This window comes from Sturnira hondurensis, unplaced genomic scaffold (assembly GCF_014824575.4).
Source record: "Sturnira hondurensis isolate 20B ecotype Veracruz unplaced genomic scaffold, ASM1482457v3 Scaffold0019428, whole genome shotgun sequence".
Classification (NCBI taxonomy): domain Eukaryota; kingdom Metazoa; phylum Chordata; class Mammalia; order Chiroptera; family Phyllostomidae; genus Sturnira; species Sturnira hondurensis.
Genome location: NW_028092059.1, coordinates 10,115,236 through 10,139,514, shown reverse-complemented (window position 1 = coordinate 10,139,514; position 24,279 = coordinate 10,115,236). Strand labels below are relative to the sequence as shown.

The 24,279-nt window shown below is 38.0% G+C and overlaps 1 long non-coding RNA gene across 1 annotated transcript in view; it reads right to left on the bottom strand.

Moving 5' to 3' along the window:
• Window positions 1–9,647: 9,647 nt before the first annotated feature.
• Window positions 9,648–24,279, bottom strand: part of LOC118974394 (uncharacterized) — a 79,248-nt gene continuing 64,616 nt past the window's right edge. Inside the window, exon 3 of the long non-coding RNA XR_005063890.1 lies at window positions 9,648–9,891. This is a non-coding gene — a long non-coding RNA (uncharacterized LOC118974394). The remainder of the gene's footprint in view (window positions 9,892–24,279) is intronic.

Genomic DNA, 24,279 nt, shown 5'->3' with positions numbered 1-24,279 from the left:
ACAATTCCCCTCATTTTCTCAATTTCCCCCTCTTCAGAGCAGCCATGGGGGAATCTTGGGGAACACAAGTAGATAAGAGTAAATTTATTGAAACTTTAAATGCTAGATAAGTTAATATGGTTTTGTGAAAAAGATACAAACCCTAGGAATTGTTTTCTTGGCTGAAGTTGCTACCTATTAACCAGGGAGGTCTGTCTCTGAGAGTGAAGACAAAATAATCAATACAAGTTTTCAGACTATGTACTCCATATAGCTATTTGAATCAAAGCATGGTACTTAAATGCCAACGCAAAGTTTCACTTAATTAATTACCAAGTCCTTCACTGAATTTACATTCCTACAGTATAAAAACCAAATCCTATTCTATTGGCTGTTAAAATTCTGGCACTTCCCCTTAACCTCACTGTGAAAGAACAGAAGATAGGTATCTTCTGTAATCAGTTTCCTAGCACAGAGCAGCTATAACCCTTGTAATTTCCCAAGAGAGCCCTCAGGAGCATCTTTGGTTCTAACATTTGTCTTTGATCTTGGATCCTGACAGAGCTCCTAAAGCCCTCGTAATTCCCTGGGTGACAGGTATGTCTTTTGTTAGAATGAGGCAACTCTTGGTGGATTCCTGGGGTTGGTCACCAGAAAGACCAAGCCATCATCAGAAGCTTTGAACTTTCAGCCTCACCCCCTAAGCTCCAGGAAGGGTAGAGGGATTGGAGATAGATCATATCCATGTGTTGAGACCTCCATAAAAATCCCCAAAGTAGAGGGTTCGGAGATCCTCTGGGTTAGTGAATGTATCTACTAACAAGAAGGCGACACACCCACCTCCACGGAAACAGAGGCTCCTGCACTTAGGACCTTCTGGACCCCATCCTGTATGTTGTTTCATCTGGCTGTTCATTTATATTCTTAATATATTTTAATAATAAACTGATAAACATAAATGAGTGCTTCCATGAGTTCTGTGAGATATTCTGGCACCCAAAGAACAAGACATTGAAAACATGATTTATAAGTGGTTGGTCAGAAGTACAGGTGAAAACCTGGTACTTGCCATTGGTGACCGAAGTGAAGGCAATCTTCTGCAACTAAGTCCTTAATTTGTAGGATCAGATGCTAACTCCAGGTGGATGGCATCAGAATTTTAGGACACCCAGCTGACATCTTAGAAAATTGTTTAGTGTGGGGAAAACCCATATGTCTGTACTTAGAAGTTTTTTTGTGTACGACTAAAGAAGAGACAGAAAATTGTTTTCCAGACTCACTCTGCCTCAGTTTCCTCAACTGTAAAAGAAGAAGCCAAATGCTTACTTCACAGAAATTTTGAAGGGGGGAGGGATTAACTAAGCTAACATTTGTAATTTATGAGATTAGTCAATAGCATAATCATTGTTAAAATTATTGGCTAACGCATTTATCTTTGTTTACATATAAGCAGCAATTTCTAATTTCCCAATTTTTTGAATGATAGTTTAATTTTATTTCTTAAGTATGTACAATACATTTAAGATTCAGGATCAGGTAAAGAAAGGTGGTTTCCTTCCCTTCTTAAGCATAGAGACTTTATACTCCATCTGTACCCTGTGACGATGAGAAGGCCCTTCCGCAGACCCCGAAGCAGACTATGCCACCAGAGCCCATATCAGATGACGGACCTCAAGTTCAACCTATGGCTCGCTCTCCATAGTTTCATTTTATTCTTTAAATTATTTTATTTTTTATTGTTTCATTTAAAAATAGCTACAAACATATAATCCTTCATTTGGAGACTAGCATGAGTTTTTTTTTAACCATGACTCATATTCATTACATTTTGTGCATGGTAACTAAGGCCCAGAGAAGTTAGTTACTTACCTGGGGACACAGGCCCTTAGTGAGGAAGCCAGGAGTACACTTGCTGTTGCACAGTGATCATGCAAAACCGTCACACAACCTCAAGTTTCCCCAGTGCTTGTAGCACTTGAGTCTCTAAGATTCAAACATGTCTATATGCTCCCATAAAGTCTTTAAAATACGCATTTTTATAATATCATTCAATAATTAATGTATAGAATAGTAATGCTGACTCAGTAACAAAGATTCAATTATATTCCATATATTCCATTTAATAAAGAATAACAATCCATTTTAGAAAGAAAAGTCCATAAAAGTTGATGATTTTTAAGTTTGATATTTAGAGTTTAATTAACATACCCAACTTCCCATAAAACCATTCCATTCAGTTGCTTAACAGGTGTCTCAAAGTCAACATGTCTAAAATAAACACAATGTCTACACTCAAATCATCTCCTCCTATATTCTCTTCTCTTTCAAGAAATTGAATCAAATAATGTCCTATAAGGAACTCAGGACTTGCCCTTGACATTTTCCTTTCCTACAACCATCAGAGCCAGTCAGGCAGCTAGCTCTCTTGTTCCCACATCCCAAATACCTCTTCATTTTACCCACTCCTTGCATACCTCACTGCCACTCTGCTTTGAGCAGGCATTTCCTGAACAGAACTCATGGCATGCTGTTGTAGCTTTCTGCTCAGCCTCCTGAAGAGACTGGCTCTTCTCCAATCCATTCTCCTCACTAAACCCATAGCGATCTTTCCATAACACAGAGGTGATCATATCTGTTCTTTTAAACCCATTCAGTGGCTTCCCAAATTTTAAGGCCATTCAGTGGCTCTTATTCATTCATTTAGTCATCTCTAAGACATAATAAGCACATCAGACCCACATTGAAACAACTCTAGAACCCTAGNTTACCCACTCCTTGCATACCTCACTGCCACTCTGCTTTGAGCAGGCATCATTTCCTGAACAGAACTCATGGCATGCTGTTGTAGCTTTCTGCTCAGCCTCCTGAAGAGACTGGCTCTTCTCCAATCCATTCTCCTCACTAAACCCATAGCGATCTTTCCATAACACAAAGGTGATCCTCTCTGTTCTTTTAAACCCATTCAGTGTCTTCCCAAATTTTAAGACCATTCAGTGGCTCTTATTCATTCATTTAGTCATCTCTAAGACGTAATAAGCACATCAGATCCACATAGAAACAACTCTAGAACCCTAGTAATGACCCACATTCAGGTAAAATATTCATCCCATCTCATGGTCCTTCTCTCTCCACAAAAAAGGGCCAGCTTAATCCCATATTCATAATTAGCCTCACTTGCTTTATATAAATTTTGTTGCATTTAGATATATCCTTAAAATGTATATTTGCAAATTTTAATTGATTTTAGCTTTTCAAACTCTATCACACTATATATCATCTTTCAGGGATAAAACTTTTATACTGAATTTACTATTGTATCATCAAGATTCTATCATATTGGCTGGTGGACCTGGAGTGGCCAAGGTGGTGGACAGAGATATCCCACACTTGTGTGCAGATAAGCCAGAGGAACAACTGAGGAGTGAGACAGACCAGCAACCCAGGGTTCCAGCACCGGAAACTAAAGCCTCGACACCTCTGGCCGTAAAAACCTGTGGATATTTGGGCAGCAGGAAAATCTTGCTGCAGTTCATTCATTTTGACTATCATATACTAATCCCTTACATATTGATATACCACTCTTCATTCATCAGCTTTTCCACTGATGGGTGTTTGGTTTATTTTCAGCTTTTATTTTTATGAACAGTAGTATGATTAAATATGTATGTATGTGGAAGACATTTTCTTGAGTCACCCATATGACTTAGAGTAATGGGTCACACGCAAATGTTCAGATTTGAAAGATAATGCCAAACTGTTATCTAAAGTTGTTATAAAATGTGGAGGTGTGTCATTGCTAATAATTAGTATTATCAGCCATTTAAATTTTTGTCAACTGAATAGATATAAATATGTAATTGTAGCCTCGGTCTATATTTCCCTGATCAAAACTGATGTTCAGTATTTCCTCATAAGTTTTTCTGCTACATGTACTCCCTTTCTTAAGAAGTGTCTATTCATGTCTGTTGCCCATTGTTCTAGGTGCTATTTGGGCTTATCTTATTAATAGCAGGTGTTCCTTATATATATTTGACAATAATGTCTCAGATGCATGTTCTTTGAAAATTGTAACTTCTGTTTCCACTTTATTTTTGAATAAACCAACATTCTCGTTTTTTGTCTTGACATTAATACACCCAAAGTTTATCTTGGTTTCTGACATGAAGTACACATCCCATTTCATCTCTTTCCCACATGGATTACCATGTTGTTTTCAGCTCCATTTCCTGAACAGCCCTTCTTCCCCCCATTGATACTCAGTGCTCCCTGTGCCATATACCAAACATTCCGAACACGTGTGAGCCTACCCCTGGGATCTCCATGTTGCTCCACTGGGCATTTTTTCTACCCTTTGTGTCCCTCTGTACCAATACTGCTATTTAATCACTCTGTTTTTATAAGACCGCCATATTTTTCTCCTCAAGACGTATCCTGGGTATTTGGTAATCTTTATCATTTCATAAACTAATTATTTCCTTCTTTAATGTTTTACACCTCTGCTTAAACGCCACACCCTCTGTGAAATTTTATCCAGTACCCTAGATCTATTTTCCTCTGCTCAGAGCATCCCTTTTCCTCATCCCAACACACAATATACCCTTTATGCATATCATCATTTCTAAATTACATTTTTAGAGAGAGACAGATAAATGTTTATTTTGTTATTGACTATAAGCTCCAAGTGGGGACCTCATTTCTCTTTTATCTTCAGGGTTTTTTTAACCACATAGTAGACACTTAGCAGATGATTTTTAAAAGAGTTACTTTCTCCTTTGTGGCCTCATCCAGAATAACTGATTCTTCTTGTCCTCTACTGTGGACCCTATTCACCCCGGACAGCAAAGCCTGACGAAGCCTCCTCATTCAGACCTTTCAGTCACCATCTCAATATATAGAAGATACTGATTTAAAAAAAATTATCATGAGCCAATACTCCACTGAGGTGCTTGTGCACATCATCTCACTTCATTTCCAAGGCAACCCTATGAAGCAAAATTTATTGCCTCTAAGGTTCTCATTTTAGTGAGAACACTAAGATTTTATTAAGAAATTTGTCAAAAGTCACATAACAGTTTCAGTGGGGAGGAGGTAAGAGCCAGGGTGCAGAACAGAGCCTGGGCTTTTAACCTGGTCATAATCTTCTTATAGCACTTATGAACTCAGATGACATTATTATGCTTTTGCTTAGGATTTGTTTTTCCTTTGCCCATTACTGTGCTATATTCTTTTTTTTCTGTTTTAAATTATGATTTAATTGATACATAACATTGTGTAAGTTTAAGTAATACAAAATATTGACTTCATAGGCACTTAAATAATTGATGATGTGATGAATAAATAAACATTTCTAAAAAATTAATTCACAGTATATGCTAATATTGGCTACTTAAATACAGTTTAAAATTTAAAATTTAGAACTATAAAGGATCTTAGAAACCACCATGCCCAAACTCTTTGTTTTAATATTAGAGACACTTAGGTCCCAAAAGATTAACTTTTTTAAAAAGTCAAAAGGCCTTTTCTTAGCATATTTAGAACATAAAAACTTCAGTTAAGTAAACTTTGAGCAGCAGCATCTGCCTATGAGTAAAATATATTATAACTATATGACACAAATTCCCAAATGCTATAACATTCTGAAATAATAAGTAAAAATAGAACATATAGAGTTCGAGCCAAGATGGAATCATAGGTAAATATGCTTCCCTTCCTCACACAACCAAAATAAGGATAATGACAAATTTAAAAACAAAAACAGCCCTGGCTGGTGTGGCTCAGTGGATTGAGTGCCAGCTTGCAAACCAAAGTGTCACTGGTTCAATTCCAAGTCAGGGCACATGCCTGGGTTGCGGGCCATGTCCCCAGTAGCAGGTGCACAAGAGGCAACCACACACTGATGTTTCTCTCTCTCCCTTTCTCCTCCCTGTCTCCTCTCTCTAAAAACAAAATAAATAAAATCTTTAAAAATAAATAATAAAAACAAAAACAACCAGAACTGCAAGAAAATCAAACTGTATGAAAGTCCAACAACCAAGGATTTACAGAAGAAACATTCATCCACACTGATAGGAGGGGCAGAGATGGGAAGCTGGAGCTATGAGGACACATGGCAAGGTGGTGGCTGATGGACCTGGAGTGGCCAACATCACCGATGGTGGACAGAGATATCCCACATTTGTGTGCAGATAAGCCAGAGGAACAACTGAGGAACGAGACAGACCGGCAACCCAGGGTTCCAGCACCGGAAACTAAAGCCTCAAAACCTCTGGCTGTAAAAACTTGTGGACATTTGGGCAGCAGGAAAATCTTCCAGTATCATAAGAAAGTCCATTGGAGGAATTCACAGGGTCCTAGAACGTACACAAGCCCACCCAGCCGGGAATCAGTGCCTGAAAGGGCACAATCCACTTGTAGGAAGCAGGGGCAAGACTGAAAACTGAGCAAGCGCCAAGCAAGCGGCATTGTTCCCTCTCTGACCCTCCCCCACATATGGCAGGACAAGGCAGTGAAGTGGGTGGCCCTGCTCTAGTGAATACCTAAGACTTTGCCCCTTGCTATGTAACAGTTGCACCAAGACAAATAAATAGGGCCCAAATGAGAGAACAAGATCAAAACTCCAGAAAAATAACTAAACAACCAAGAGATAGACAACTTATCTGATACAAAGTTCAAAACACTGGTAATCAAGGTGCTCATAGAAATGACTGAATATGGTCACAAAATAAAGGAAAAACTGAAGGCTATGCAAAGTGAAATACAGAAAAATATACAGGAAACCAACAACAAAGGGAAGGAAACTGGGACTCAAATCAATGATTTGGGACAAAAGGATGAAATAAACATCAACTGAAGCAGAATGAAGAAACAAGAATTCAAAAAAGTGAGGAGAGGCTGAGGAACCTATGGGACAACTTTAAATGTTCCAACATCTGAATCATAGGGGTGTCAGAAGGAGAAGAGAAAGAGCAAGAAATTGAAAACTTACTGTAGAATGAAGAAAAAATAATGAAGGAAAACCCCAGTGTGGGAAAGGAACGAGACATGCAAGTCCAGGAAGCTCAGAGAGTCCCAAACAAGTTGAATCCAAGGAGAAACACACTGACACATCATCATTAAGTTACTCAAGATTAAAGATAAGGAGAGAATCTTAAAAGCAGCAAGAGGGAAGGAAAGAGTTACCTACAAAGGAATACCCATAAGACTATCATCTGATTTCTCAAGAGAAACTTTACAGACAAGAAGGGGCTAGAAAGAAGTATTTGAAGTCATGAAAGGCAAAGACCTACACCAAGAATACTCTATCTAGCAAAGCTATCATTTAGAATGAAAGGGCAGATAAAGTGCTTCCCAAATAAGGTCAAGTTAAAGGAGTTCATTATCACCAAGCCCTTATTATAAGAAATGTTAAAGAGACTTATCTAAGAAAAAGATCAAAACTATGAACACTAAAATGACAACTCACATCTATCAACAACTGAACCTAAAAATCAAAAACAAACTAAGCAAACATCTAGAACAGAATCACAGAGATGTAGATCACCTGGAGGGCTATCAGTGGAGGGAGGGAGAATGAGGGGAAAAAGGCACAGGGAATAAGAAACAAAACTGGTAGGCACAAAATAGACAGGGGTGATTATGAATCATATAAGAAATGGGAAAGCCAAAGAACTTACACGTGTGACTGATGGACATGAACTATGGGGGTGGGAATGCTGGAGGGAGGAAGGTGCAGGGTCAGGGGAGACAAAGGGGAGAATAAAGTGGGACAACTGTAATAGCACAATCAATAAAATATAGTTTAAAAAATAAATAAAATATACAATACTATAAAAAAAAGAAAGTGTAATTACACCCCTAAAGTCTATTTTACATTTACTCAAGACAAACATAATGTATAACTAAACAAGTCCTAAAAAGAAAGAGAATATGCCTTAATTTTATAATTTAAGTACAAGGAAAAATTACTATTTTTATCTTGTATCATCACATTTCACCATTTGAGATTTAATCTGAGCATTAAGGCCTTAAATCAGCAAAACTGTACTTTTTTGATACTTATAGAAAAGAATGTCATAATTTTGCTGAATCAGATTGTAACATTTTTGTGTCCAATCTAGATGTCTCCGTTCAACAAATGATAGAGTGACCATTCCAAATTGATGTAATCCATCAAAAATACATTTCTACTTTCAGTCAAGCAGTAACTCAACTGATTCTAACAAAGAAGCAGAGGAGGTTGATTTATTCTGGGATTTTAACCACAGACCAGCAAATCAATCTCCATGTTCTTTTATCAAAAACTGATAGACTCACAATGGTCTCCTCTTTGAATAGTTCTAGTATAAAGGCACATAAACTACTTAAATGGGCCTAGGTCTAGTCCCTACCAAAGTACTTTTTCTCAACCTGGAAGTGGTCAAAAATTACAATGAGAAAGTTAGATTCCTTTTAAAACGAGAAAGATAACCAGAATTTCTCTGGTGGAGCAAGAGCATTATTGTAATCTCAAGCAAACTCATGATGTCCTAAATCCTTTTTTAGCAAAGATTAATTTTTGGAAATGCTCTTTCCTCTTTCCTAAGCCTTATAAAATTAGATAGTATTAATGAGATACTGTTTATTAGCATATTTTAATTAGTAAATAATTTCAAAAATATTTATAATACTAAAAAGAGATTATGTTTATTAAATAAATGCAAATCTCAAGTTTGGAATATATATTCACTCTTCCTAAAGGTACAAACATTTCAAACAAGACTCAAAGTTTACTTTTTGCCATATTTACGAAGAAAGCTTTTTGTAAGCAGAGAATTAACGTAAGCTAGATTTCAAGGGGAAAAAATGATTAATTCTACGAGAATAAAAATAATTTGAAGCACCTTTAAATACTTTAGAAGCACTTATTTACTAGGAATAGCTCAAAAATATCTTTGTAGATCTAGAAGTCAGCAAAAATCATAGAGAAAATTATTTGAAATAATTACAGGAAATGAATATCTGTGACTTCATATAATAAAGCCCATTTACATATATCACTATGTTTCTTTGAAATTCGCTCTTTGCTAGTCATTGAAACTGGTCCCAAAAGAGGTAAATACTGAGTTGAAGTGACCTTATGATACATTTGAAATTATCTTTTGCCCTTAATACAGGGCAACAACCTGATGTCCCACCAGTTGGATATGGTCACCAATATGAGTTTTGTTTAAAAAGTATTTAATTGTTTGATTATATTTGGAAGTCTTAAGGGATGCCACGCGCATTCCATATTGCTGCAGTCCCCACTATCTCCCTTTATTCAGTTTCCTTCTTTCTGCTATATGCTTGGTCTCTAAGCGATTTTCCTTCCGGAAGCCTATCGTTAAAATTCTGTACAATTTTAATTTTCACTGAATTAGTTTTTCCATACAGTCACAGAACACAGGAACTATTAGAATTGGAACATACCTTAGATGCTAGTTTATGCTTCTCACTTCTTCTAACAAGACACCGAGGCCAAGAAAAGTAGAGTAGCTTTACCATGCTTAAATGCACATTAATAGTTCTGCAAAGTGTTCTTCTAACTCAATAGGCTTAAACAACCCCCATTCTGACATTCCATGTTCTGCCATGAGTCACCACCATTCTCTTGTCTCTAAAAATAACATTTGCTTCAGAAGCACTTACCCCTGAGAGCAGGTAGCAGGGATCTCTCCTTCTTGTCATCACATTTGTTACATTCACTGAAGTACAGGAGTAAGAAGACGTCAACCAGAACCCACATCAGTGAAGTGGCCAGAACCACCTTGCAGTAAACAAACCTCCTCATGTCTTTCCTTGCTTTCTAGTTAAAAAATAGACTGAAGACAGATGCCACTGTGATAAATCCAAGCCACAGGGGTGAACTCCACGATGAAAGCAAAATACATCCCACTGTATTAAAAAAAAAGAAAAGGAGAAAAGAAAATTTTATTACTATATAGTGTGTTTTCATGAAGGAGATATAATATGAAATATATGACTTACTTAATGTTTCTATATATATCAGCACTTGGCCTTCAAATTCAGAATTATAAGTCCAAACAAATAAAAGTTGTACATAAGCCAGGTGGCTAAACTTTGAACATTTAATCCTAGATATGCTGGACGCTTAGCAACTCTTCAATTCTTCAGGTTGTATTGTCTCTTCCTTAAAGTCCCATCATAACATTCTGTAGAGCACCAGGTTGTCCAGTGATGCAGTCTGGAATTTACCCTGCTTCAGCTCTTTCAAGGAGTGAATGAGGCAGAAATAGGCATCAGCCTGGGGCACAATATATCATAATCACTAACAGTTGACCTTTATGCACAGATGGTCTTGGGTTTATTTACTTCATAGTTGTGGAAACCTAAGTTTTTTTTTTCCTGTATAAAATGAGAATAACAATGCAAAATGGAAAGATTTGCTATGAGGAGTAAGTAAGATAACACTTGTAAACCATCTTCCAGGAGACATTATTAACATATAGAAGAAAAACATTCTTAAATTCTCAAAAAGGGCAGTCACATGAAATAAACTCATCAGTTATTTAGCCTTAAAACTCCATCTGGTCTGCACAGAAAATTTATCTACAGCAGGTGTTTATTTTAGAATAAATAGCATATATTCAAAAATATTATAGAAGAAACAATATACTATTACAGAGTGACTTAGAATAACCAGAGTAAGAATTCTAAATGGAATAAGAAAAAATGTGCACAATTATTGAGTGACTTCAAAAACAGTATAGAATTAATATCATATATGTATTTGTTCTAGTTACACTACATAAGACAATAAGGTCCTGTGTGGGGAATTGCTCTGCCTGGTTTCAGGAGTTGTAACCACCCCCCCACGGCTAAGACTGAGTGAGTGACTCCCGGAATGCGAGCCACAAGGAGACAAAGCTTGTCTCTCACAGCAAGCGCGGCTTCTGCTTCATCCCCTTCCCCCAGTGCATGGTTAGAGAAGGGTAGGACTCCTCAGAGAAGGGGCAACCTAAGCCAGACACAATCACTTGGGAGGCCATCATGGAAGGACTCGGGGGGCTGTGACAAAGAGGGAGTGGTGGACCCTCACCCCTGGGCTATTCTAATATAGCTTGAGTCCCCATGTCCTCTGGGAGAAGCGCTTCCTGGCTCTAATCCACCTAAGCCTGAAAACCTGTGATGGAGAAGGCGGTGTAGCCTCTTGCCAGCTAGAATGGGATCCAGGGTGATCAGGCATAAGAAAAAATTCCTAAAAGTCCTGTGAAGCCTGCTTTGCTAAGAGTGTTTTCATTTATATGATAAAGGTCCAAGCAGGAAATGAGTATGTCTCCAAAAGTTTCTACAACCCCCTTACCTGACAGACACTGACTCATACTAAGCCCTCAGATTTCTTTGAAATGTTATCTACTGTTTGATTCTTGCTGCCTGCATTCCTGTGTATTACAACCAATAAAAGCTGTTGAGGAAGGGGCTTCTGGCCTTTCTCCTTTGAGAGATTGGTCACCTCTCCTCCCCAAGCAGATCATGTCTTGATAGTTTCACTTTCACCCAGGGCAGACAGGGGGACTTGTGGGCAAAGTTGCCCCCACCAGTCCTGGTTAATTCCATCTATACAGTGTGTGTGCATACATATGCATGTACAAATGTATACAGTATACTGTACATGTGTGCACATGTGTGTATATGTATATACTCTATACTGTATATGTATATATGTATGTATACTGTATATATATATACTGTATATATACTATCCTTTTGTATACTATATGTCTACTGTATATATATGCATATATACAAAATCCAATATATTCTCATGTCATTTGCTATGTTTAAAAAATATCAACTGAAGTATTAATGTATTGATGTGAGTAAGTAACATAGTTTTCACAGATATCCAGGGAGAAGAGCTGTTAAATACAAAAACACTCAGAATATTTTATAAACATTTGTCTCAAAACTAAAATGTCAAAGTGCAATTTGCTGAGGCACAGCTCTTTAAATTAATGGCAGAATTTCTGGAAAATGGCGGCGGAGTAGGACGGAGCGACTGCAGTTCTCCTACACTTGGGGGAAAATCCTGGCAGATTTACAGAAGAACAGCGCAATCAATTCCCCAACCAACAATTCCCCAGCATTTATGAAAATAAGAGACCAGAGATAGTGACGAACCAGACAGCCAGAGGTCGTTGGGGTCTCAGGGACGCGAGTAAGGACGGAGGCGGCCAGACCGGCGGCAGCCATTAGCCGGCGTGTAAAGACCTCGGAGCCGCGGCTGCCGCAGCAGTTGGAGCCCAGAGGCTTCCTTCCGTCTGTGCCCAGCGACAAGGGTGTCTGCAGCGGAGAACTCATCGGGAGCCCGGCAACCCTGAGAAAAGTCAAGGGCAGCAGCAGGCAGCGGTGGCGGCAGCGGCAGGATGGCAGCCATTGGCCGGCACATAAAGACCTTGGAGCCTTGGCTGCCTCAGCGGTCGGGGCCCAGAGGCTTCCCCCTGCGCCCAGCGACAGGGGCGTCTGACAGAGAGGACTCATCGGGACCCCAGCACCTGTGAGTAAAGACAAAAGTGGCAGCGGCAGGGCCGGCTGCCCTCAGGAGCCAGGCACCCCAGAGTAAAGTCAAAAGCAGCAGCGGCGGGACCAGCAGCCATTGGCCGGCGCGTAAAGACCTTGGAGCTGCTGCTGCCGCAGCTTCCAGGGCCCAGAGGCTTCTGTCTACGGCCAGCGTCGGGGCGTCTGCCACAGAGGACTCAGCGGGAGCCCAGCAACTGTGAGTAAAGACAAAAGCGGCAGTTGCAGGACCGGCTGCCCTGGGCCAGCCCCAAACGCCTCAGAGCCGCTGCTGCCGCTGTGTTAGGGGTGTAGAGGCTTCCGTCTGTGGCCAGTGCCACTGAGGACTCATAGGGAGCCCAGCACCCAGTGGAGGATTGGGCTGGCTGCTGGGTCCCTGGAAGAGCTGGCTCCCTCCCTCACCATCTAGGAGGGGCTGGGTGGCAGAGACCTGTCTGCCTAGGTGTGCAGGGAGGGTGGCAAGGACAGGGGGCCGTGTTCAGTTGCGATCTCTGTGGTCGCCAGCCCACCAGCCTGCCAGCCCAGGAAATTTGAGAGGAGCATTGTCCTAACCAGTCAGGTTGGGGATTGGGCTGGGCTGAGAGGCACGCTTTCTGGAGAAGTTTTTACTGGAAAGTGGACTGAGGTGTTCTGTGAAGGCAGCTTGACTTGCTTCTCACCCAGCCACAGGACAGTACCAGATCCCGTGGGACCAAGGCAGCCTGTCAGGTGGGCGGGCGCCTGCACCCCAGTCTGGTAGCCTGGCTGGTGGGCGGGTGTGCGCCTGGGCCTACAACCCAGTCCACAGAGGGGTCCCACCGAAACCAGAAAAACCGGATTGGACAGTTTGAAACCAACAAGGAAGGAGTTTTTGTTGTTGGGTTTTTTTTGTTTTTTTGTTTTTGTTTTTTACTTTTATTTTTAAACTTTTTTCAGTAATCGTATATATTTTTTAATTTTATTGTTGCTGTATCTTTCAGTACTCTGTTCCTCTCCTTTCTTTTTTCCTGTTTTAGTCCCTCTTCATTTCACCCCAAACTTATTGCTTTTTCCTCACTTCTCTTGCCCTTTTTTTGTGTGTTTGTTTGTTTGTTTGTTGCTTTCTATAGCACTGTAAATACTTCACAACACATCTCTCCAGTCTTAGCCCACTTTACAGGTTCCTGAATTCTATTACTGTAGTGATTAACTCTACTTGCTCACACGCTACGTCTATTTACTATTCTTTACTCTCACCTTACCTCAAAATCTGACCACCCGCAACCTCACTGCTTTCTAGATACAACTCACAAGCCTTCCCTCCCCAACAAGAGGCTTATCTTTGGTCTATCCTTTCCTAGAGGTGGCAAATTGGGTTGAAGATTACAGTTAACACTATATAGAGCCTAAAGATCTTCTATCTCTTCTCTGCCAGCTGTGACTGTAAATATCATAAAGTACTCTCCTGCTGTCATAAACCATTTTGCCTCCCCCTCCAGCTGATCACACACACACAAAGAAAGGAGTAGGTGGAAGCAGAGAACATCAAGATACCTGCAGGAGACTGTACCACTGAATTTCACAGGAATTCTACCACAGAAGTTCACACCATAAACCTAGGGAGTCAGAACAGATCAATTTAAGAAGCTGAAGCTAACAAGAAGAGTCTCATAAGCAATGGGAAGACAAAGAAACAATGCCCAAATGAAAGAAAAGGTGGAAGTCTCAGAAATAATGTTAGATGAAAGAGAGGCAAGTCAGCTATCAGATATTGAATTCAAAGCACTAGTTATCAGGAAATTCAAAGAGCTCACAATGAGCTACCAGAAACTAGAGGGGAGCTACCATGAGCTCTCCGCAAACTATATCAACATGAAAAAGGAAATAGAAACTATCACCAAAGGACAAGAGGAAATGAAGAATACAATTTCGGAACTGAAGAACACAGTAGAAGGAATGAAAAGCAGGATCGATGAGGCAGAAGATCGGATCAGTGAGTTGGAGGACACAGTAGAAAGAATCTCCCAGAAAGAGCAAGAAAGGGAAAAGAGGCTCAAAAAGAATGAAGATGGACTAAGAGAAATGCAAGATAATATGAAACGTAATAATATCCGAATAATAGGAATACCAGAAGGAGAAGAAGAAGAACAAGGGATAGAAAACCTATTTGAAAGAGTAATGATGGAAAATTTTCCTAATTTGATGAGAGAAAAAGTTACACGAATCCAGGAATCACAGAGAGTCCCATTCAAGAGGAACCCAAAGAGGCCCACTTCAAGACACATCATCATTAAAATGGCAAAATTTCAAGACAAAGAGAGAATCCTAAAGGCAGCAAGGGAGAAAAAGGAAGTAACATACAAGGGAGCCCCAATAAGGTTAGCTACTGACTTCTCAATGGAAACACTCCAAGCAAGAAGAGAATGGCAAGAAATATTTCAAGTAATGAGAACCAGAGGCCTACAACCAAGGCTACTTTACCCAGCAAGGCTCTCAATCAAGATAGAAGGCCAAATAAAGAGCTTCCAAGACAAAAGAAGTCTAAAAGAATATGCCTCCACCAAACCAGCTCTACAAGAAATACTAAAAGGGCTGCTTTAAGGAAAGGAAGGAAAAGAGAGAGACAGAGAGGAACTGTGGTACAAAAATGGCAATGAATAAGTCCCTATCAATAATAACCTTGAATGTAAATGGATTAAATGCTCCAATCAAAAGACATAGAATAGCTGAATGGATAAGAAAGCATGACCCACACATATGCTGCCTACAGGAGACCCACCTCAGGACAAAAGACCATCACAGACTAAAAGTGAAAGGCTGGAAACAAATTTTCCAAGCAAATGGACAAGAAAAAAAAGCCGGGGTAGCAATTCTAATATCAGACAAAATAGACTTCAAAAAAAGGGCCATAAAGAGAGACCCAGAAGGTCACTTCATATTGCTCAAGGGAAGAATCCAGCACGAAGACATTAACATCATAAATATATATGCACCCAACATAGGAGCACCCAAATATATAAGAAAAATCCTAGAAGACTTCAAGAAAGATATTGACAGCAACACAATTATAGTAGGGGATTTTAACACCCCACTGTCAAAAATGGACAGATCTTCCAAACAAAATATCAACAAAGATATAGCAGCATTAAATGAAACTCTAGAAGAAATGGACTTGACTGATATATATAGAGCGCTTCATCCCAAAGAAGCTAAATACACATTCTTTTCAAATGCACATGGAACATTTTCAAAGATAGACCACATGATAGGACACAAAATGAGCCTCAACAAATTCAAGAAAATTGAAATCATACCAAGCATTTTCTCTGACCACAAGGGACTGAAATTAGAAACCAACCCCAAAGGAAAAAACCCAAAACACCCAAAATCATGGAGACTGAATGGTATGCTATTAAACAACGAATGGGTCAAGATTGAAATTAGGGAAGAAATCAAAAAGTTTCTGGAAACAAATGAAAATGAACTCACAACAACCCAAAACTTATGGGACACGGCCAAGGCAGTCCTGAGAGGGAAGTTCATAGCAATACAGGCTTACCTAAAGAAAATAGAAACATTTCAAACAAACAACCTAACCCGACGCCTGCAAGAACTCGAAGAACAACAACAAAGACAGCCCAGAGCAAGTACAAGGAAGGAAATAACCAAGATCAGAGCAGAATTAAATGACATAGAGACCAAAAGCACAATTATAAGGATCAATGAATCCAAGAGTTGGTTTTTTGAAAAGATAAACAAAATAGACAAGCCTTTAAGTAGGCTCATTAAGAAAAGAAGAGAGAGGACACAAATAAACACAATCAGAAATGAAAGAGGAGAGATTACAACTGATACCACAGAAATAGAAGGGATTGTAAGGAATTACTATGAAGAACTGTATGCCAAGAAATTTGAAAACCTAGGTGAAATGGACAAATTTCTAGAAAAATATAATCTTCCAAAACTCAATGAAGAAGAAGTAGAAAGCCTGAACAGACCAATAACAGCAAATGAAATTGAAGCAGTAATCAAAAAACTCCCATCACACAAAAGCCCCGGACCAGATGGTTTCACAGGAGAATTCTACAAAGCGTTTAAGGAAGAGCTAACCCCTATTCTTCACAGACTATTCCAAAAAATCCAAAATGATGGGAAACTCCCAAACTCTTTTTATGAAGCGAGCATTATCCTAATTCCAAAACCAGAGAGAGACACAACAAAGAAAGAAAATTACAGGCCAATATCACTGATGAACATAGATGCTAAAATCCTCAACAAAATATTGGCAAATCGCATCCAACAATACATCAAAAAGATCATACACCATGACCAAGTGGGATTCATCCCAGGGATGCAAGGATGGTTCAATATCCGCAAATCAGTAAATGTAATACACCACATAAACAAAAGCAAGGACAAAAACCACATGGTCATATCAATAGACGCGGAAAAAGCTTTTGATAAGGTACAACACCCATTTATGATAAAGGTACTCAGCAAAGTGGGAATAGAGGGAGCATTCCTCAATATAATAAAGGCCATATATGAAAGACCTACAGCCAACATCATACTGAATGGGCAAAAACTGAAAGCTTTTCCACTAAGATCAGGAACAAGACAAGGTTGTCCACTTTCACCACTTCTATTTAATATAGTATTGGAAGTTCTAGCCACAGCGATCAGACAAGAAAAGGAAATAAAAGGCATCCAAATCGGAAAGGAGGAAACAAAACTGTCACTGTTTGCAGATGACATGATAGTGTACATGGAAAATCCTATAGACTCTACCAAAAAACTGCTGGAACTAATAAATGAATTTGGCAAAACAGCGGGATACAAAGTCAATATCCAGAAATCAAAGGCATTTCTGTATACTAACAATGAATCAGCAGAAGCAGAAATCAAGAAAAAAATCCCATTCGATATAGCAAAAAGAAAAATAAAATATCTGGGAATAAATCTAACCAAGGAGGTTAAAGACCTGTATGCAGAAAATTACACAACACTGAAGACAGAAATCAAGGAAGACACAAACAAATGGAGACGTATACCGTGTTCATGGATTGGAAGAATTAACATCATCAAAATGTCCATACTACCCAAAGCAATTTACAGATTCAATGCAATACCTATTAAAGTACCAATGGCATATTTCACAGACATAGAACAAACACTTCAAAAATTTATATGGAACCATAAAAGACCCCGAATAGCAGCTGCAATGTTAAGAAAGAAGAACAAAGTAGGAGGGATCACAATACCTGATATCAAACTGTATTACAAGGCCACTGTAATCAAAACAGCCTGGTACTGGCATAAAAACAGGCACATAGACCAATGGAACAGAATAGAGAACCCAGAAATAAACCCAAATCTCTACAGTCAATTAATATTCGACAAAGGGGGCAGTATCATAAAATGGGGTAAAGATAGCCTCTTCAACAAATGGTGTTGGGAGAACTGGACAGCTACATGCAAAAAAATGAAACTCGAGCACCAACTTACATCATACACCAAAATAAATTCAAGGTGGATAAAAGACTTAAATATAAGCCATGACACCATTAAAGTCCTAGAGGAGAACATTGGCAGGAAAATCTCAGATATTTCACGCAGCAACATTTTTACTGATATGTCCCCTAGAGCAAGGACTATAAAGGAAAGAATAAACAAATGGGATCTCATCAAAATAAAAAGCTTCTGCGCAGCTAAAGAAAACAGCATTAAAATAAAAAGACAACCAACTGTATGGGAAAACATATTTGCCAATGATACCTCAGACAAAGGTTTAATCTCCAAAATATACAAAGAACTCACACGACTTCACTCTAAGAAGACAACTAACCCAATTAAAAAATGGGGAAAGGACTTGAACAGACACTTCTGCAAGGAGGACATACAGAGGATCCAGAGACACATGAAAAGATGCTCAATATCACTAGCTATCAGAGAGATGCAAATTAAAACTACAATGAGATACCACTTTACACCGGTGAGAATGGCTATCATAAACAAAGCAATAAACAACAAATGTTGGAGAGGGTGTGGGGAAAAGGGGACTCTGGTCCACTGTTGGTGGGATTGCAGACTGGTACAACCATTATGGAAAACAGTATGGAATTTTCTCAGAAAACTAAAATTGGACTTGCCTTTTGACCCAGCAATTCCACTGCTGGGATTGTATCCTAAGAACCCTAAAACACCAATCCCAAAGAACCTATGCACCCCAATGTTCATAGCAGCACAATTTACAATAGCCAAGAGTTGGAAGCAACCTAGGTGCCCGTCAGTAAATGAATGGATCAAAAAACTATGGTACATATACACAATGGAATTTTATGCTGCAGAAAGAAAGAAGGAGCTCCTACCTTTTGCAACATCATGGATGGAACTGGAAAGCATTATGCTGAGTGAAATAAGCCAGGTGTTGAAGGACAAATACCATATGATCTCACCTTTAACAGGAAGCTAAACAACAAAACAAACAAGCAAGCAAAATATAACCAAAGACACTGAAATAGAGAACAGGCTGACAGTGACCAGAGGGGAGAGGGGAGGGAATTTCAGGGGAAATAAGGGAGGGATTTAGAGGAACATATATAAAGGATACATGGACAACAACTGAGAAGGGTGGAAATGGGAGGGAGGGGGGAGGATGGGGGGTGGGATGGGATGGGAGTAATAGACAGAAAACTGTACTTGAAAAATAATTAAATAAAAAATTTTAAAAAAGAATAAAAAAATTAATTAATTAATTAATGGCAGCTGACTTTGTATAATAAAGCAACACCAATGCTGTTGCCTGTTACAACCTATTCAGACTGGTAACAAATTCAAAATTAACACAAAGTGACAGTTTAAAAAATTACTATACTGAAGGATCTACTTCCAATATTTACATAAAAGTTATAATTATTCAGAATATTTTTAAAAAAGAAACAAGCCAACTGTGTGAATTTAAGAAATACATGATATTTAGGGTTTGTTGGCTTGTTATTTTTCTTGGGAAAGTGGCATTCAAATTACTTACTTCGTTTTGACTTCATTGTTCTATAAAAATTATAGCTAACCTTTGAAACTCAGCCTCTAAACCATGTCTTACAAGAGAAAAATGTCCATATATATATATATATATATATATATATATCACATACACACACATATATATACATGTACACACACACTCCATATATGTATACATACACCACACACATATATATATAATTTCCTCTTACTTTGTGTATACTTTACTGAAAATGAATGTGAAACAGTTCAAGCTATCATTTTTTTTTCTTTTTTTGGTGGAATAGCTCCCTTCAATTTGTTGTAGGAAAAAAAAGTCTCATGGAAAAGTGTATGTAAGACGGATAGTTACCAAAAGCCAATTCCCAGATTATTAGGAATACCTTAAATAAAACATCCTATACTAAAGGTTCTATATGTTATATAAAACCCTTTATTATAAAGATCAATAATAAAGTCATAAACACCATTCCTGGCTATGTCATAAAGTGAAAAGATGACTTCAAAGAGAAAGATACGCGATGATGCAAGCAGAGGTTGAAGTAATGCAGCCGTAAACCAAGGAAAGGGGATGGAGATGGCCGGCAAACGGGATTCTTCTCTAGGACCTCCTGAAGGAACTAGCCCTGCCAACACTTGATTTTGGCCCAGTGAGAATCACTTTGAACTTTCAACATGCAGCACTGAGTCCTATCCAAAGAAGAGGAATTACACTATGGCAATTGTACCACCTGCTTTTCTGGATATGTTTCCTTCAGAAAACAAGAACTTTCTATGTGATCTCACAAACACAGCAGTTACAAAGAAACTTTACTCCTTAAAAGTTACAAGAGCTCTTTCCCTGAGAATTGATGCCTCTGAGGTAGCTACTACTGCTCCAGGAATCAGTAATCATGGAAAGAGCTCCACAGGTCCGACACCTGACTGCTCACCTCCATCCCCCAACACACTGCACTCAAAAATATCATAAAAGTTATTTGACCCCAGTCTAAATAATAAATATCTATTGTGTCTCCTCTGGATTTTCTGAATTGATCACAACCAGGAATATTTCTAAATCAACACATCTGCAGGGTATACAAGCTTTCCTTCCAGTCCTCTTGTTAGCCAACCCCCTTCTTGTGTGGGAACCACAGAGGTCAAGAATGAGAGAACTGGCCATACAGACAACCTCTCTCAACAGGAAGACAGTAATCCCCCAAAAGAATATAATCCTGGGTTATTTGCTCTCCTTCTCCATGGACCCTCTCCAGCCTGTGAGTCCCCTGAAATCCATTTCATCCCTATGGGGAAAGAGATGAACATGAAAAAGGACAAGAGGAAGTCATTTTGGCAAACAGTCTTCTGCCACTCAAGATGTCTTCAATAGAAAATAATTCAGAACACTTGGTAAAGAAAATCAAACCCAAAGTTTTAGTAGAAAATTTTTTACAAAAAAAAAAATGCAACCGAGTCAAAAACCATACCATTGTTGGTACAATAATAACTGGGAATGCATCCCAGAATGGGGACCAGTGGATTGTGAACATAATGGAATTTGTAGAGAGAGCATGTATACTGGAGAGTATAAGGTCATGGCCAAAAGCCCTGACTGACATGCATTTATCAAAAATGTGGCTAAATCACATTCTGACCTCATTGCTTATCCTTCAACTGAGAAAACATCAAGAATTAATTGGAGTAAATCTGAAACTACTGAACACAGTTCTAAAGAGAATTTTGAAAGAAAACCTCCTTCACTTCTGAATGGGAAGAAATTATCAAAATAATGAGTTCCACAAATGTTGGAATTAACAGTGAACTTGAAGAAATGAATAGCATATTGTTTCCTACTGAGGTTTTTGACCCAGCTCCTACAAGCTGCTGCTATTTCTCTGCGAGCTCCTCGGGAATTTGCCTACATTCCACCTGATGCGGCGCGTCCTTTTGCGCTTCATCTCCTTGGGAAGTTCTTCCTTAAGTAACTTTTATGATCCTTGCCAATTTTTCCTCATTGCAGATATAACTGATTGTGTTGCTGCTGCTGCACTTTGGGAAGTGTTTTGCTTGAACCAGTCAAAAGCAGTATTTTTTATAAAATCAACATTTGACACCACAACTTTCAGTTATTAGAAGTTCATGTTCAAAATAACCAATAAGGTAGGTATTCAGAAGAAATTTATATATACAAGAAAACTAATGTTTTTATTATGGTATTGGACTTTTATAACTTGTCTAATTAAATACTATATTAATGAAGAACATATAATCAATAAAACCAGTAAATTTTTAAAATCGTGGCAAGATCCTGATTCTACCATTTAATATGTTGACTTAGCCAACCTGGAATTGAGTTATACATAGTAAAAATATTTAAATAAAACTTATCAATTAAAGCATTTAAGAAAGGGAGTATGACAGCATTTTATTTTGTGCCACTTTTTTCTTGTAAGGACAGAAACAGAGTATTTTCAGCATTTATCCTATAATTTTACCAACATGCTTTAAAAAACAAACCTTTCCATCATGGAAAATTTTAAACATATGCAAAAATAAAGAGAATAATATTAAAAACACTTACATACCATTCACTTAGCTTCATAACCTATCAACACACGACCAATCTTGTTTTACTCCATAGGAATTGTTCATTCCCTATCCACACCCAGGATCATTTTAAAGAAAATAGTGGATATTACATCATGTAATCTGCTAACATTTCTGTAAAACTCTAAATGATACAGACAAGAATAAATCAAAATACCATACCACACCTAAAGAAAAACTAATCAGAAATTTCTTTTTTAAATTTCATTCTACTTTGTCTTAACACTTTTTCTTTTCTATTAAATTTTTTGGGATACTGTTGGCTAATAAAATCATATAGGTTTCAAGTGTACATTTCTATAAAACATGATCTGTGGCCCTGGCTGGTGTAGCTCAGTGGATTGAGCACAGGCCCGCGAACCAGAGGATCGTGGTTCGATTCCCAGTCAGGGCACATGCCTGCGTTGCAGGCCAGTTCCCTGCAGGCCAGTTCCCAGAAGGGGACGCATGAAAGGCAACCATACATTGCAGTTTCTCTCCCTCTCTCCTTCCCTTCTAAAGATAAATAAATAAATAAAATCTTAAAAAAAAAAAAAAACCATGATCTGTGTATTGCATTGTCTGCCCATCACCCAGAGTCAAATCAATCAAACAGTAATTTCATAATGTTGCTGAAGATCCACTTGGTTTTTAAATATCTCCAGTTGTCTCAATTTATTTTTTAATCTTCGGTTTGTGTATCAGGTTGGTATTAAATATACAATGGTTGGTTGAGAAGTCTCTTAAGACTCTTAATTCATAAATTCACTGTTTCTTTTAATCTTGTTCCTTGAAATTTATCTGTTGATGAAGTCATGCCAAAATATTTTAAAACCTACTTTTATGAGTTCAATAATCTGTTATTTGAAACTTGGCTTCTTTCAAAATATGGAAATCTATTTTTATAATAATTAAATCTCTGTTTGTATTAAAGGCAGAACCAAACAATAAAAAAAGTGAAAAGATGACTTTAGATAGGCATGTTGCCTCTCTGTTCTTTATTTTATTTAGTTATAACGTATTTTCTATTCTATCCATTTCACAAAATATTGTGACTTAAGCAAAATAAAGAATGAGGACATTTTAAAAAGAAAGTATGAAGAGTATTATTATAATAGAAAAATCTGAATGGAATCACTTAATATTAAATATTAAAATGTCTAAGATAAGTCATTTTCTAAGAGCCTAACAGTTGAAGTTATTTGAGAAGTTAATTTAACTTTAGCTATAATGAAATGTGAAAATCACATCTTATTACCACTTCAATAATTACTCAAATTATTCTAACGTCATAGCTTGAGCCTGCTAGATCTGTACATCAAAACAGTAACACCAAGAGAAGTCTAACTTTAGTATTTTATGCAACAGAAATAAGTTGCTATTTAAATTTTTGTGTATTTATGAAATAGTCTCTTCTTATATATCTTAAGCTTTTAATTCTATCTATACATTGAAAATGTAGTAAATATTATCATTCACAAGGGTCTAATCTACTGGCATTTGTAACACAGTAATCTTGCATGTGGTGAAGAGTATGCTGAAGAGTATGCTGCAATACTCTCCACATGAGAACAAATTCAGCAGAAGGATGGCGCAGTATACACAGTAACACTCACCAACACGAACACAGTTGGGGGCCCAGGTTTATTTAAAAGAGTCAGCATCTGTATTATGGTTTTATTCCAGTAAGCCCCCATTTATTTGCAAACACTGTTCTGTCTCTCAAGCCAAGTCCAAGTTGTGCAGTATCCCTGGCTTGCCAAGCCCATGTGGATGGAGCATGACCAACTGCATAAACTACTGGCTCTTCTAGCTAAATATACAACTCCTTTTATAATTGGCTCAAAATCTTCTTAGCACAGTTATTTTCCCTCTTTAAAATATTTTTCTAGGTAGAAAAACTTCAGGAGTTACAAAACTATCAAGTAGAGTTTTGCTAGTCAGACTGCTTTTGCTTTTCTTCCTGCCCACGAAAGAATCGTATCAGCCAGATAGTCTATGAGATATTACAAGATTTTTGTCTGAAAATAGACACCATTTTTCCTATCTTTATCAAAATGGATTTCAAATATAAAAAAATAAAAACTGGATAAAATTTATAAGTTTGGTAACTATGTTATTAAAATAAAAAAGAAAGACTTTTGCTTCTGTTTTTAATTAGGAAGTTATCCCTTACCCAAGGAGTCTAGTTATGTTGCT